The sequence below is a fragment of the Microtus oregoni genome, unplaced genomic scaffold (genome assembly GCF_018167655.1).
Source record: "Microtus oregoni isolate MIOR12 unplaced genomic scaffold, Mior012 000083F_ref0000379, whole genome shotgun sequence".
In the NCBI taxonomy this organism is placed as follows: Eukaryota; Metazoa; Chordata; class Mammalia; order Rodentia; family Cricetidae; genus Microtus; species Microtus oregoni.
This window is the reverse complement of record NW_024544543.1, coordinates 700,099-715,000: the sequence shown is the minus strand read 5'-3', so window position 1 is coordinate 715,000 and position 14,902 is coordinate 700,099. Positions and strand designations below refer to the sequence as shown.

Genomic DNA, 14,902 nt, shown 5'->3' with positions numbered 1-14,902 from the left:
CCACCTTCTAGCCAAAGGTTCCAACAGAGGGACACACAGCCCCCCTCCCCACACAGAGGGAGTGGCCTAGCCTCGGGGCAAAATTTATCATCATTATCCTAATATCATCTCTAGTCTCGGCAGAGGCAGCAGCTAAAGAAAATACCAAGGCTTAATTTGGGGCGCAGGAGAGAAAGTCAGGAGATAGGAAATATGATTTATGACGGAAATCAATGCAATCATAATACTTCATGCTTATGAAATTGGGCTGTGCCTCCTGGGCCCACACAGGCCCACTTCACTGCAGCCCTGCCTGTCACCAGAGCTGGGGAGTCTGGTAGTATGGGTGGAGAACCCTAAATGACGTACACTACCTACCTCCTTTCCAGCCTTCCTGGGAAGTAGTAGAGGCTCAGGGTACGGTCCAGAAGGGCAGCAAAGAGAAATGAACGACAAATGTACCGAGCTGGGTCCCCAGCACTTTGCTGGTGCCTTGACCTGCTTGGCCTGCCCTGCCCTGGGAGCCATTCATCCAGAAAAGGCCCTTGAGAGAACACTCATACTCAGCAAGGAGGGGTGTGTTCCCTCAGTGGCTGGGATGAGCTATCCTATGTTTTCTTGCTATTATAGGGGGACAAGGTTAGCATGTTAGCATGTTACAAGAAAGCCCCACCCAGAACATGATCTATCCAGCACCCTACCAATAGTGTTACCCCTAGAGGTAAGCCATACTCCATGCAGGTCATAACACGTGGTGCTGGTGGTGACCGCAGTGACGGAGAATGGAGTGATGAAGGTGCCAATAGCGGTGACTGGAGGAGGCTACATGGCAGTGGTGACCATGGGCAGTGACAGCAATGGGGACGGTGTGGCAACAGCGGCAGTCCTGTGTGTTCTCAGAGACGTGTGTCGCACCTAGAGCTGAGGCCAGGTAAGATATGCAGACTCCCCAACTGAGCCAAGAACCTCACAGCCTAGCCTGGCATCTTGGGAAGCCCTGGGGGCGTGTGGTCTTTCGGTACCTCTGGGTGTGAAGATACTTATCTCCCTGCATCAGAAATCTCTGAACACCATGACAACTGGGAACATGACTCTCAGATGGATATTGATCACCTATGGAGAAACCCCACAAGGTGGGGAGCTCCTTCCAGCGCTTCTCCTTCAAGGTCTCTTAGCACAAGGCAAGGCTTCCAGTAGTGGGCAGCTGGCTGAATGCATGCCACCAGGAGCAGATAGCTTGTGGCTATGCTTGCTGAATTCAACAGCAGAGAAAAAAAAAAAAAAAAAACAGATCCAGGAAAGAGGTACCTAGAAGGTTGCAGGGACTCTGGTGAATGGGGCTTCACTGAAAGGGAAGCAGTATTCCGCCAGGGGAAGCACTGGGGCCAGACGTCTTAAGGTACTTTCAATAGGGCCGAAGGGAAGACAAGTCCAAGAGGAAGGTGTGGAGCTTGGGGAATGGATTCTCCCAGCACATCCTTTGCTATTGGACGCTGGAGCTCTGGCCAGTTCTGCAACCACTATTAGCCTGTCCCATCCACAGGCTCCCATGCTACTGTAAGCCTTGGGTACAAGGATTGTTTGGAGGTATTCGTTGGGCAGGCCCCAGGTAGATGGCTCAGCCTGCCAGCAAGCATCAAGAAGGCCGGTAGGCTAGGGAAAAACTAAGCAAGGGAGAGACAGTGAGATGGGGGATGGGGGCTACAGGGCAGCCCAGCAGCTGGGCTTGGGGTCAAGGTGATTGTGCTGGTATTTCAAAGGGCACCCCAGGGCCAGCACCTGCCTTGACAAGACCTCAGGAGCTCAATAGGCTTTCCAAACCTAATTAGTGTTTAATGGTCTGGGGAGACACAGCATCCGCCGTCACTGGCCGCACCATGGCCGTGCTGTCCAGCCCAAGGTTCTTAATTAACCTTTAAGAAGCCAATCTGCTAGGCTGCCACGAGAGGTCACACATCTGTCCCCACTCGGATGCTCATGTGTAAGGACCACACTGTCCCGTGTGTGATGCTAATCACCCCCTTAAAGCAGACTTTGGGAAGGGTAAGGGGGGTGTGAGCGGCTGGAGGCTGGGCATGGTGAGAGGACGGTGCCTTCAGGAAGTGTGCTCAGGCTGGGTCCTCAAGAGTAACAGTACGGGTTGGGGCTCTGGCTGACAGTGGGCAGCAGGAAGCAACAGGACCTGCCTGTGGGCACAGGGATCACTGAGCCTTCCAGTTGCTCCTGGATCAGAAGTTTTCTGCCAGGGGCAAATATGGGACAAAGCAGAAGTAGAGTAATAGAGGCAGAGGGTTGGGTTCTAATCTCAGAGAGCTGAAGGTTTGGGGGTGTGTGCTAGGACTTGAAGGGTGGGCCTCGAAGGCAGAGAAGGAACTGGGTGAACACGTCTGGCTTTGGGCTAGAAATCATTCCAGATCTCTGACATATCAGATCAAAGCTGAGTGACATCCAGAATGTACCAGAAGCAGGGTACGAATGGCAAGGTAGAGTTTAGAATTACCTCACAGAACTGCAAGCCAAGTGGAATTTCTAAGGAAGAAGAGGAGGGGGATGAGACAAGGGACCAGTGGCACCTACAAGTGTCCAGGCAGAAGGAGGCCATGGGTCTGCCCGACCAGAGATGGGGCTGGGAGGATTCATGGCGCAACTGGAAGAAAGACATGATGTTAGAGGAAGAGAGAGCAGAGCTCCTTACCCTTGAACACACACTCCAACCATGTGCCACATATACAGCGCACACATCCCATGCCACACCTACACACATGCACCTACACACGTGCACGCACACACTTACATGCACATTAATCACAAATCAAACTGCCACACCCACATCGGTCAACTCACCCAACGTGTGCCCACCCGCACCCGTCCCTCACCCCACACTCCAGCTTTCTCACGCACATGCTCACACTCGCACCCAAGCCTGACACGCTTACAGGCGGTGCCCGTGACCCAGAGACCCTGGCATGTTCCAGAAGGAGGATCGTGATCGATGCTTATTAATGAAGCTGCCCCAGAGATGGCTAATTGATGGTGGTGTGCGGCTGTTGTCTGGAATTTAACCTGATTCATCATTTAGCCTGTTGGAGGCTGGAGAGCTGTGTTAATGAATGCCAGGAAAACAGGCTTGGACGAGCTGGGTGCAGGCTCACATTAGAACGCTGGAGCGCTAGGGGCAGAGGGAGAGAGAGAGCAGGGAGGGAGAGGAGGGGGGGGTGATTAAATCTAAAGCCCAGAGACAAAACAAATTCCAAAAAGCAAATGTCGCTGCCTGCTGTTGAGAGGATGACTCAGGTTTGCGCTTGGCCGACATCACCAGATTGTGGCATGGGGATTAAGAGCAATTTCCTCTGCATTTGTCATTTACGTGGTGTGGGTTTTCTCCCCAGGCCTATGCTGAGGCTGAGAATTAAGAGGGTTCAGATTTGGGGAGGAAGTGGAAGAAACCTGGCTGGGGACAAACCTAGAAGGGTGAGGGGACAGACAGCATGTGGCACAGGTCAGATGAGAGGACAAGGAGGGAGGGACAGGGATGGGTGGCACAGAAGAGGGTCTTTGTCCAAGTCCCTGGGCCTGACTGTACCCCCTCTTCACGCCTGCTCTGCTAGCTTGTCCATGAGGCTCTGGGTCTAAATCTTCAGAGGCGACAGTGGCACTGTGGGCTGGGAACTGTCAGCTGCAGATGCAGAGGGCCCCTGGGAAGGCAGGACAGGCCATCAGTCCTAGGCTCCTGATAGCTGGTTGAAGGAGAATTGTGGATATGTTTCCAAGAAAACACAAAGACCTTAGGTGTGCAGAATGGCTTAGCCACGCAGCACTGACTTGGAAGGCGGGATTCGCAGCAGCAGGTGAGAGGAGATGAGACAGATCCACATCTGCGAGAGGAGACTCAGCCACACTGATCACTAAAGTTAGCCTACATGGCCCTAAGACGTCCACATGTTCACACACTCAGTGGAGGTGTCCACTCCCCGGGGCAGCTCTCCACCGAGCAGAAATGAGAGGACTTTTGCAGGCTGGTAGTTAGTAGGGCTATGTCTAGCGATTGAGGAATCAGTTACGGTGTTGTGTGATGGGCAGAAGTATACAGGCCAAGTCATAATTGCTTTAAAAAAAAACAGGAAAAATAAAACAGGCATGGAGATTCTTACCCCAAAATCTGGGGATCTGAAGCAGGAGAATTGTCATGATTTTGAGGGGAGCCTGCTTACATAGTGAGTTCAAGAATAAGCTAAGCTGCATTTTCAGACTGAATCTCAACAACAGCAGTAAGCATTAATCTCAAATTATACTACAGAGCCATAGTAGCAAAACTGTGTGGCATAAAAATAAAAATAGACACTGAGTGGACTGGGGAGATGGTATAGTCAATAAAGTGCTTGTCCCATAAGCATGCAGACCTGAGTTCAGTCCCCAGCAATTACTGGGAAAAAATGCTATAATGGCATGTACTTATAAACTCAGCATTCAGAAGGAAGAAGCAGGTTGGTCCCTGAAACCCACTGCTCAGCCAACCTAGCGAAATCAGTGAGCCAGGCATACAGTGAGGTCCAGGAAGAATCGAGCAGAGTGGTGTGGTGGGTGGGGGTCGTAGAACGAGTGAGTGACTAAACCGGTCAATGTTGTGGTCCATTGAATAAATGGGCACAAGTGGGATAGACCCAGTAGAGAGGACAAAGCTGGGGCAAGATCAAAGGGTAGGCCCTGGGAGGGGGAGGGTAATAGGTACCACAAGCCTCTTGCATTTGGAAGCCCCTGCTTCTTGGTCATACATGGCCTTCCCACCATAATTCCAGCCTTTCCTCAGAGGGGCAGGGGGAGCCACAGGAGGGTGGATGGCTGTGGGACCCTGCGAGTTTTCATTAAGCCCCATCTCCCCCTGCATCCTAGCAGGGTTTGCCTTGAAGGGGTTAAGCAACTGCTATCTATCTCCATGAGCAAGTACACAGCAAAGTTAGGGCTGAAATCTGGGCCTGGCAACTAAATCAGAGCTGCTTTCATCCAGAATTATCCATCCACTGGTTTTTTTTTTTTTCAACCATCACGCATCCCCACCCTGAAGAGGGTTAGTGACCCAGCCTGGCTGAGCAGCTAATTAGTTTGGTTTCCAAGGCAGCGGTGCTTAACTAAGATTGTGAGGCTCCTCCTACCTCTGCCAGCATAGCCCTGCCCGATGGATGGGTAGGAACAGTAAGGCTGAGATGGACAAGGAGCCCTTAGCAATGGGGGACTCAGAGTCTTGACAGGGATGCAGGGCCACTAAATCCCATCTTCTTTATGTCCATGGGTTCTATCTTGGAAACCTTCTACCTCACTGCCCTGGCCCAGAGAAGCATGAATCCCAAAGACTATTCCCCCTCCTCATTGTATCATGGAGGTTCAGGGGACAAGGGGCACCAAACGCCAACTTGGAGGTCTTCTCTGCACTGAAAACAGTAGTGGGCTTGGGCTGGGCCTGACATAGGACCTGCGATAGACCTGGGAAATCCAGGGCATAGGAACAATGGGAGAAACCTTCCTTCTAGCCCTTTAGGTGAAAGGGCAATGGACTTTAAATATAAATTCCGGGGAAAGGGAGAGGAGAAGGCTCAGAGGAGAAGGGAGGTGAACAGACGGAAGGAGCGTGGGCAGCACAAGCCGCCCACCTACAGAACCACCTCCCAGTGCTGCCTGCTGCTACTGGCTGGACACTGAGAGCAGAGAAGCCTGTTGCATAGCAACTGCCGGGCAGCCTGCTGGACCAAAGAGAATGTGTAGGCTGCAAAGGGGTCTGTCTGCCTGGACTCAGGGCTCTGCGTTCCACACACAATTTTAGTCCTGTTGCCAGTTTTGCCCTGGGGCATGGAGTCACTTGGGAACCAAAATATACATCTATATCATGGGATAATTGATGAGTTTATAGAGTACCTCGCTGGCATCAGCTCTGAACTTCTAACTTCCCACAGGACCAGAGGGGGCAGGATACCAGAAAACAGTGGCCAATCTTGCTTTAATCATCTGCCTGGCATCTCTCAGGCCTCTTGGAGCTCACCCCACGTCATGCTCTTGCTAGAAGAGACCCTGGTGGAATTCTCTCTTGTCTCAAACAAGCAGGGAACGCCCAACACACAACAGTACCCAGCTCCTGCCAGTCTTAGCAAGAACAGTCTGCCTCTCCCCTTATCCTCAGTGACTCTCCTCATTCTCATTCTCTGCAATCGACCCTCTCGCTCTTTGTTATCCCTGATAAGCCCGCACCCCTGCCCTCCAACCCTAATCCTACCCAACCTGAGAGTCTGGGTTTCAGGAAGGAACAAAGGATATAATGTCCACTATGTGATCATGGAAAATCCAGGAGCATAAGAGAGACTTACTGGCCACAGTCCACCCTTGTCCCGCCCAGGAGCCCAGCTCCTACCACATGCCTGACTTCACAGGTCCTTTCTCACAGCCAGAAGGCCCACTGCTATGATAGGATCCAGCCATGGCCCTAGAACTAGAAGCTCTGTTGCTTCTGAGCAGCTGTCCTTGAAACCCAGCACTGTTGACAGTGGAGAGCAAAGTATCCCGAATTAGTGATACACAGTGCCAGTGGGCCGGTGGAGGAGATGGCTCAGTCAGCAAAGTGCTTGCCACGCCAGTTGACAGACCTGAGTTTGACTCACATGAAATCCCAGACCCTATGAAATACACCTGTAATCCCAGGACTGGGAAGGCAGGGCCAGGAGGATTCCCAGGGCTTACTGATCAACCAGTCTAGCTTACTCACTGAACTCCAGCTTCAGCATGAACTCTTGTCCCAAAAGATAAGGCAGATAGCAATGGAGGAGGGCTTCCTGTATTGGCCTCTGGCCATTACTCAGCATGCGCACCTGCCCACACGTGTGCATTACACACCACACACAAAGTCATGGGTGTAATCAAGTGGGCTCAATCATGGAAGGCTTGCAAGAGGTGGAGGCAAAGCCTTAGGATTTCCTGTGTGACAGAATAAGAGGGGATGCAGGATGGAGGAGGGGTCTGGGAGGGACCTGGAGGCCACCTCAAGCACTTTGCCTAAGGAATGTGTTGAAGGCCTTAGTTGGCAGGTCAATTGGAGAGGGCACTAAAAGGGGTGAAAAGCTTGACAGGGCTGATGCATCTTGACCCAACAAGCATCAGATGGCCTCCTTGGATCAGGGAGCGAGGATAGAAGCAAGATTTTATTAAAATAAAAAAAAATCTTGTCTGGAGGGCTTGCATTTCAATGGGCTCTAGATTTGCATATTTTAACAATAACCCTGTTCTTCTGTCTGGTCGGGACTGCTGGCTGTCTCTCTAAAGGGTGATCACTGCTTCAATAAACCCTTCCTAATCCAAAGGTACAACACTGGCGTCGCTCTGCTGGAGGGCAGAGGATTAAAAGGTCCTTTCTCTTTGGTCTAGAAACAAGTCTGAAAGCGGATGACCCACTTCTAGTCTCTGGGCACTTCTGCCAGACCCAGGGACGAGGGCGATGATGTCACTTGAGAAAGGCCTTGGTCATCCATTTGATGAGCATGTTAAATCGCACAATGCGTGTGTGCATGTGTGTTCCCTTGCAAGTGCACATGCCCACGTGTGTGTGGAGCAAGGTCAACTTCAGGTGTCATTCCACAGGACACTGTCTAGTTTGGTTTTTGTCTGACAATTTAAAATAGCTATATGATGGACTTTATTTGTCTCTGTCCACAACCCCTTCCCTCTCCCATAGGAACCTTTCTTCCCAACAAGTTCCCCTTGTACTTCCAAGAACTGGACTGCTTCAGGGATCCATGTGTCGCCCTTTGTCAGGCACCATGGAATATTCTGTGCCATTCCCCAGGCTTAGTGTATGTAATGCCGAAGCGAACACGGCTTAGGTCTTTGAGGCAGGGTCTCTCACTGGCCTGGAACTCATCAATTAGGTTAGGCTCACCAACCAAGGAGCCCCAGAAATCTGCCTGGATCTACTTCCCCATCACTGAGCTTGATTATAAGCACATGCTGCCATGCCCAGTTTTTCACAGAGGCCCTGGGGATCATTCTCGGGCCCTCATGTTTGTACCACAAGTACTTTAGTAACTGAGCTATCTCCAAGTCCTCAGTAAGACTAAATACCCATTGTTCTGTGGCCGTGACTGGGCCCTGGATGTGCATCAGAAACAATATGTCTGTGGGCCTTCCCTGATAGTGTGGAGACAGGCAGTAAAGAAACCATCAAGTAGTCTGGGACCAGAACATTCCATCAATGCCACCAAGCAATGAAAGAAAGAATAGGGTGGGAGCAGACTTGAAAAGACAGCATATATATTGCAGGACCAAGAGGGGAAGCCAAGAGACCACAGGAGGGATAGGAGGCCAACACACAGAAAAGAGATCAACAGCAGCTATACCCCAGGCAGCCCTGGAAGTCTGCACCCTGACGGGCGGCCAGCTGCCCTGGACAAGTCATGGTGAGTTGCTATGGGTGCCACTGGGGGTGTCCACAGTCAGGCCTCACTGACGATGAAAGGCATGATTCCTTGAACCTCTAGCCCTTCTCTTACAGAGTGAACCATATGCAATTTATTAAGGAGGCAATTAAAGTAGTAATATTTTATAACAAACTACAAATGAGGCACACAGCCTTCATATTTCCCCCTGAGAACCTTCCTCACCAGGGCAATGGAAACCCCCAGGCAAGGGCCCAGTGTTTCCTTCAACTGTGCCAGAGCCCATGACACACAGCCTGGAGTCGAACCCAGCACCACGTGAGATCTTGATCTCTTGGCAGTTTGAGACAGATACTTTGGTCATTAATGTGTTAATTACATTATTTGTGTGAAGATATAGTTCAGGGAAGGCAGTGTGGGGAGCCATACACTTTTGTTCCCAGAGAATTTATGGGGGAGTTTCATTCTCTGACCATAAAGGGATCCTCAGCTCCAGATTTGCGTGCCAGCGGCTGCCCATCCTTAGTCTCTCTTCTCAACAAGTTGCTGGAGTCAGCTGACAAACATGGTGGCACTGGAGAGATGAAAGCAGGAGTATTGTAAGTTCGAAGCTAGGGTGGACTACATGGTGTGATCCTATCTCCCAAAGAATGTGAGGGGAGCTGGAGACGGGGGTTGAAGAGCATCTTTTAAAGAAACACCTTAGTGTGGCATTTCTCCTCTCAGAATGAACACAAGCTTAGAATTTAAAGCTTCCCTACCTTGGAATCCTCGAGGTTTAGCTTTGAACTTGTGTTTTTAAGTGACGTTCTGGGGTATGGTATAGTTTGGGATCTTTGCTCATGCAAAGGCTGTCTCCTACCATGCACTGATCCCCACACATCTGTATCCTGGATGTTATCTGACTGTGCCAACCAGCATTGGGCAAACTCTAGGGATCAGGATGGAACACACTCATCTTTTGACAACCCAGGCTGGTTGTGCTGTGACCTGGCTGGTCTGTGCTCTTTACACCAGCACTGGCCATGTCCTGGAGACAGCATACCACACACCAAAATCCCTTGTCCCTGCCCTGGTAGTCCTCGCCTGCAAACCAGGGAGCACCTGGGGGCTCCAGACTGCCAGTGGGAAGGGGAACCTGGAATGAAACACAGAGGGCTAACCCTCTGAAATCAGGCCAACTATGCTTTTTCCTACACCACAGGGCTATTTCTGCCCACAGACACAGGAAGCAGGAGACGCTGATTGTGCCTGCTCTATAATGGGCGCTACCTTCCTGTATTCTTTTACCTTCTTTCATCCCGACCCCCAAGCCAAAATGAGTTCTCTAAGGCAACGGTTACTACTAATCATGCATGCGCACACGTGACCCAGGAAGGCTCAGTCGAGAGACTAGGTCTGGCGGTACCAGCCTCTCAGAAGGGCCCATGACCTAATGAGAAATTATTTCCCTGTCATCAGGAAAATAGAAGCTGGACGGGGACACAAGAGGACAATCCTAGGTCACCTCCAGAATTGAATTTTGAGAGCTGTGGGCCAATGAGGGATGCAGGAAGGCTCAGCCTCATCCCAGATATCCATATAAGCCTTCAGGGAGCACAGGGCTGCAGAAGGTGCACATCTCTCCCTCTGATGATGGGGCACAGTTGATTGTTCAGGGACCCTGGGATGCCCCGGATGGCCCCGCTCTAGAGATGGTGTTCATTGCAGTCCGAGGTACCCTTTAAAGCTTGGGGAGAGGAAGTTTGTACAAATAAAACCAGGCTCTCATAAGAATCCGGTGAACAGCCGGGCAGGCACCAGGAGGAACCGAATTGGGGTGTTAATCAGAGCCATCTTCCTGAAGATGGATAGTGGCCCTGAGCCCTGGCTCTCAGGGATCAAGCAGCAGAGACCTATGAGGAGCTGATGTGGCAGCGTAGAGCAGAGATGAGGCCACAGGGGTGCAGGAGGGGAGATGGAGTCAGGGAAGAGCCTGGCCTGTCTGTCAGTCTGCTGTCAGTCTGTCTGCCCATCAGCCACAGGTCTCTACCTATCCAGAGAGCCATGCCGGACAGGTGAAGCCTTTTGACCAGCTCAATCATCGTATTTATTCTAATTGTATCGTAATCGTCCCCAAGGAGCCGGGTTCAAATGAGCTTGACATTATTAAAATTTTAATGCCCAGTTTTCATAGCTGAATGAATATTTAAAGGGTATGTCCCAGCGTACATTATGATGATGAAGAAATTAATGGAATGTCTTGTTTAATGCATGGTTATGTGTTGATGCAAAGAGTGGCAGAGGGAGGGGCGAGGGACAGGGAGACACAGTCAGAGGGAAGGGGCTGGGAAGGAGCCACCTGCTTGCCCACCCTCTGCCATGCCAAGGAGCAAAGCTGGCCCTAAATCCTGACCTGGTGAGACCGGCTCACTCTGGACACACCTCTCCCCAAAGCCTCCCCAAAGCAGAAGCAGATGTTGACAAAGCTGGTCCTGGGTGTGGCAAGGACAGGAAGGGGTCAGCTCCCTTCTGACCACAGCCACCTGTGCAGAGCTCAGGAAGCTACCACACTCAAGTCAGATCAGCTTGCTCCTTCTGAGCGGACTCTAACTGCAAGAAGACCACAGTTCCCAAGGAGTCTCCACAGAGGTTGGCACAGGAGCCTCTGGCTCCTTAGGGAGCTGTTCCTGATATAGGGAAGGTCACCCCAGCCCAGCCTGGAGAACAGGATCCAGAATGAAGAACACACCTTATGAAAATGACACACAGTGTCTTTCTCAGGGAGCTCACACTGGTGGAAGTTGTTGACGGATGACAGGCAACTGTGAGAAAGGAAAAAGTGAGGACCAGTGGGGTCCTGAGGAGCAATGTTAGCTGCAGGGAGAGAGCAAGGTAGCCATTGCCTCTTCAGGCCTCCCTTTGATCATCCCGCACTCCACAATCCCACCCCCCCACACACCCAATCTCTCTCCCCTTCCTTTGGTGTCCTCCTGGCTCCTCACCCTCTGTTGTACTCGGCCTTCTCATCTCTCACGGTCTCTGCGGCCTGACTTGGTACCCTCTACCCAGGCCAGCTTGCTCAGCCCACACTTCCTTCCTTAAGGCGGAACCAAGACTTGGTAAGGCTGGACCTATCCAGAACAATGAGCAAAGGAGGGCAGTCTTCCTGCACCAGCCTCCTGTGGAGAGCTTGCTGTGGCTGGGAACCCTCCAGCCCACAGTCAGCATTTGACTTCTGATGTAAACTAAGAAAGTCTGAGCCTGCATGCTACCTGGGCCACCCTGGCCAGCATTTTAGGCAAGCCCTGCAAAGGCTGCTGGGACACTGACCACCCTCAGTTGCAATAAGAAAGACAAAGTGGCTCCAGGAATCTCAGCTCAGTGGGAGGCAAGTCAGTTCTGCTCCGATGGTCTGTGTGGAGAAGCCATGGGTGCCCAGCCTGTGGCTGAGGTTTAAGTGACAGGACAGTGAGAACCTAGATTTCAGCCAGGAAGCCCTCAGTGAAGCTGGGGAGAGGGGTAGGGGGCAATGAGGAGTGAATGAGCCCCCAGTAAACTTTCGGGGAGGTCTACGTGTATTGTCCAGGCCTGGCGTGGGATGAAGGAGTCTCTGAAGGGGATATGCCTAGCCTAACTCAGGATTGTAAGCTGAACATTCTGAGTGGTCAGGTGCCGAGGACAGGGCCAGGGAGCGGCTGCAGAGGGCAGGGTATCTAGAGTGGATGGCTCCGTGCACATGAAGAAAATTTCAACACCTTTCTGTTTGTCACGGAAATTAGGACGTATCATGTCAGAAAGATTTCTGTCCCAGACCCTGGCAGCCTATAGGGCTCTTCTGAAGATGCCGGCCTAGAACTCAGAACCAGAGCCATCTTCCCCACACTGTTGCTAAGGATAAGGACGCTTGCTCACACACAAGGTCTTGTTCACACCTCTGCCTGCCTCACTGAGACAGACTGACACCCCTCCCCGCCCACCAGTGCTCTTCCCCTCAGCTCTTCATCTTGGTTAAGGTCTCCTTAGGCCACCCCTGAGCCCATCTCACCTGACTCCCAGCATCTTCCAACCCCAGAGGCAGCTTTCCAGAACACCGGGCTCATGCTAAGGCTTCCATTTACCATCTATGAAACTCTGGGCTGATGTCTTCATCTCTTTGAAGCTCTGCTTCCTTGACTGCAGTGACTCTATTCCCATATATCCTAGTGGGTATCATAATCCAGCAATCTAATGCATGCAGCCAAAGCCCCCCCCCCCACCTCTCATAAGTGGCTTTCCACCCTCAAGTGTGCATTTTATCTGGAAAAGAGCAGATTCCCTGTAAGATCCTTCCCTCAGTCAGACCTCATGGACCAGATTTGCTGGGGCTGCTGGGTACAAGCTACTTGTGTGGTTTAAATTACCAGAATGTATTTCTCACTGCCCTGAGGGATGGAAGTTCTAGAACAAGGTATGAGCGGGCTTGGTTTCGAGTGAAGTCTTTCTTCCTTGAAGAGAGTCACCTTGCTGTGTCCTCAAATGGCCTTTTTCCGTGTGCATAGGTCCCTGTGTTTCCTCTTTGTCTCATAAGGACAGCAGCCATGTGGAATCTGCAGTTTTTACCTGTTGTAACTGTAGTCACCCCCTTGACGCTCTTTGTTTTGCCCGATACAGTCACAATGCGGGCTCCAGCTTCAACGTTTGAATCGATTTGCAGTGGGGACCCTGTTAGCCTTAGAGAAAAGAACATGGAGCAGGACACTGCAGGCCCAAGGAATGGACTTGAGGGAGGACGACGTGGAAACGTGGGGTGGGAGCATGCAGGAGACTGTGGAAGAAGCTTCTACACCAAAAAGATTATATACAACTTGGCAGCCCAAAGAATGAATCTGTACCAAATTACCCTCACTACCTGGACGTTCTGTATTCTGCATTACTGTCTGGCCCTTCTTGGGCAGGGTCCCTAACAGAAAGGTAGTCATTGTGTCCCTGATAGTGGTGCCCTTGAGTCTCCTGGTAGCATCCTCATCTGGTTCCTTCCAGCAAGACAGAGATAATATTCCCAACCTCAGAGAACTGTCTACTCTGAAAGTACAAAGTCTGGAGAGAGACAGGTGTGAGAGAAAACATGGTCGTAACTGGGTGCCTGGGCCCAACTCTGCTAAGCCCTCAGATGGGGAGGGGGAGTATCCCTGGTGGGTTGTGAAAAGAGACAGCTGGGGCTGGAGCTCAGTGTTAGAGCTCTGGCTAGGCAGCCAACAGCCTGAGGTTCAATCCTCAGTGAGATGCTGCACTTCAAACAGCAAGCTAGGAGTGACCAAACTCTCCCCTGGGTCCCCTCTCCCGTACTGTGATTCCTGGCCTTCTAGACATTTCCTTCCCTTTAGACTTTGGACGGACTGTCTTGCTGGGGATCCAAAAGCACCCTGACATGCTTCCACACGCTGGCGGTTTGCTGTGCTACAACACTCCTCCTGTGGCTGGAGCTTTTTCATTCACCCCTTTACAGAGCTGTCCATCACAACCAGGCAGCAAAGCAGAACTGCCCGGCCCCCAGAGGCCCATTTTGCTGGCCTTGGCTCCTGCGTCTTCTCCTTCCCTGTCTGCCCTCACTCTGAATCCTGGATGCTGCCTCTGTCCTTCTTTGCGTGGCTCTGCCCTTCCCCTGGCCTCAGCTTCACCTTGCTGAGTCACAAACATCCTTCCTGCAACCCCCAGTTGTCTTGATGCAGCCAAAACTAACTTCAGATCCTAGACTGGGAGGCAGGAGGCAGCTTGTGACTGCTGGTTCAGGCCCTGGAAGGGAGGGGAACTGGCAGCAAGGTCTTAAGGTTCAGTGAAAGCAAGTGCAAAAATAGTCTTTGCAGACCCTGCCACAAGGCAGCCTGGAGAAGCATGTGACTGCCTCTTAGCCTTGGCTTCTCTGTCTTTAAAATGGGGGTGTTTTGCCGCTCTCCTTGTCTCTTGGGGCTTGTTCTTGTGAGAGAAACCCAACTACAAAAAAGGGGTCATGGTGGGGCATACAGGAGAAACATGGTTAAGACACAAAGAACTCATTGTGTGGTTTTCATAATTTTTATTGTCTGGAATATGGCGGGAACCCAGGGCTGGAAAGACCTCTCTAGTACCTTGAAGCTGGCGTTTAAACTGTGGTTTGAGCCAAGATGCTTGGAGTTTAGCGACCTCTAGTGGCCAAGTGTAGTATTGCACCAGTTTCAGGCAGTCCCGTGCCCCAGTGCCCTGAAATCACAGAACAAGAAAACAACAAGAATAAGAAAACTAGTGGTGTCTGCTCCACCCTCGGTGGACCTCTTTGACTACCTTCTGGAACCCCAGACACAGATGTGGGAACCAAGCCCCCTGCCACCTCTGTCTCACAGGCCAGGCTTAGAGATGGCAGGGCCTGAAGTCAGACACCTGCAGGAACCAGCTCAGCAATGCCAGTTGTACTGAGGGACCTAAGGCTGGACCACAGGTGTGCTTTGGGTACAGGAGGGCCTTCTGGGTAAAGAGAGGAGAAACGGGTGTGCGATCACCCTTAGATTCTGGTATCA

General features: G+C 51.5%; 1 protein-coding gene across 39 annotated transcripts in view; it reads left to right on the top strand.

Moving 5' to 3' along the window:
- The window catches only part of LOC121441900 (CUGBP Elav-like family member 4), a 278,628-nt gene that overhangs the window by 207,215 nt on the left and 56,511 nt on the right, over positions 1–14,902 (top strand). The gene's annotated exons all lie outside the window — the stretch shown is intronic.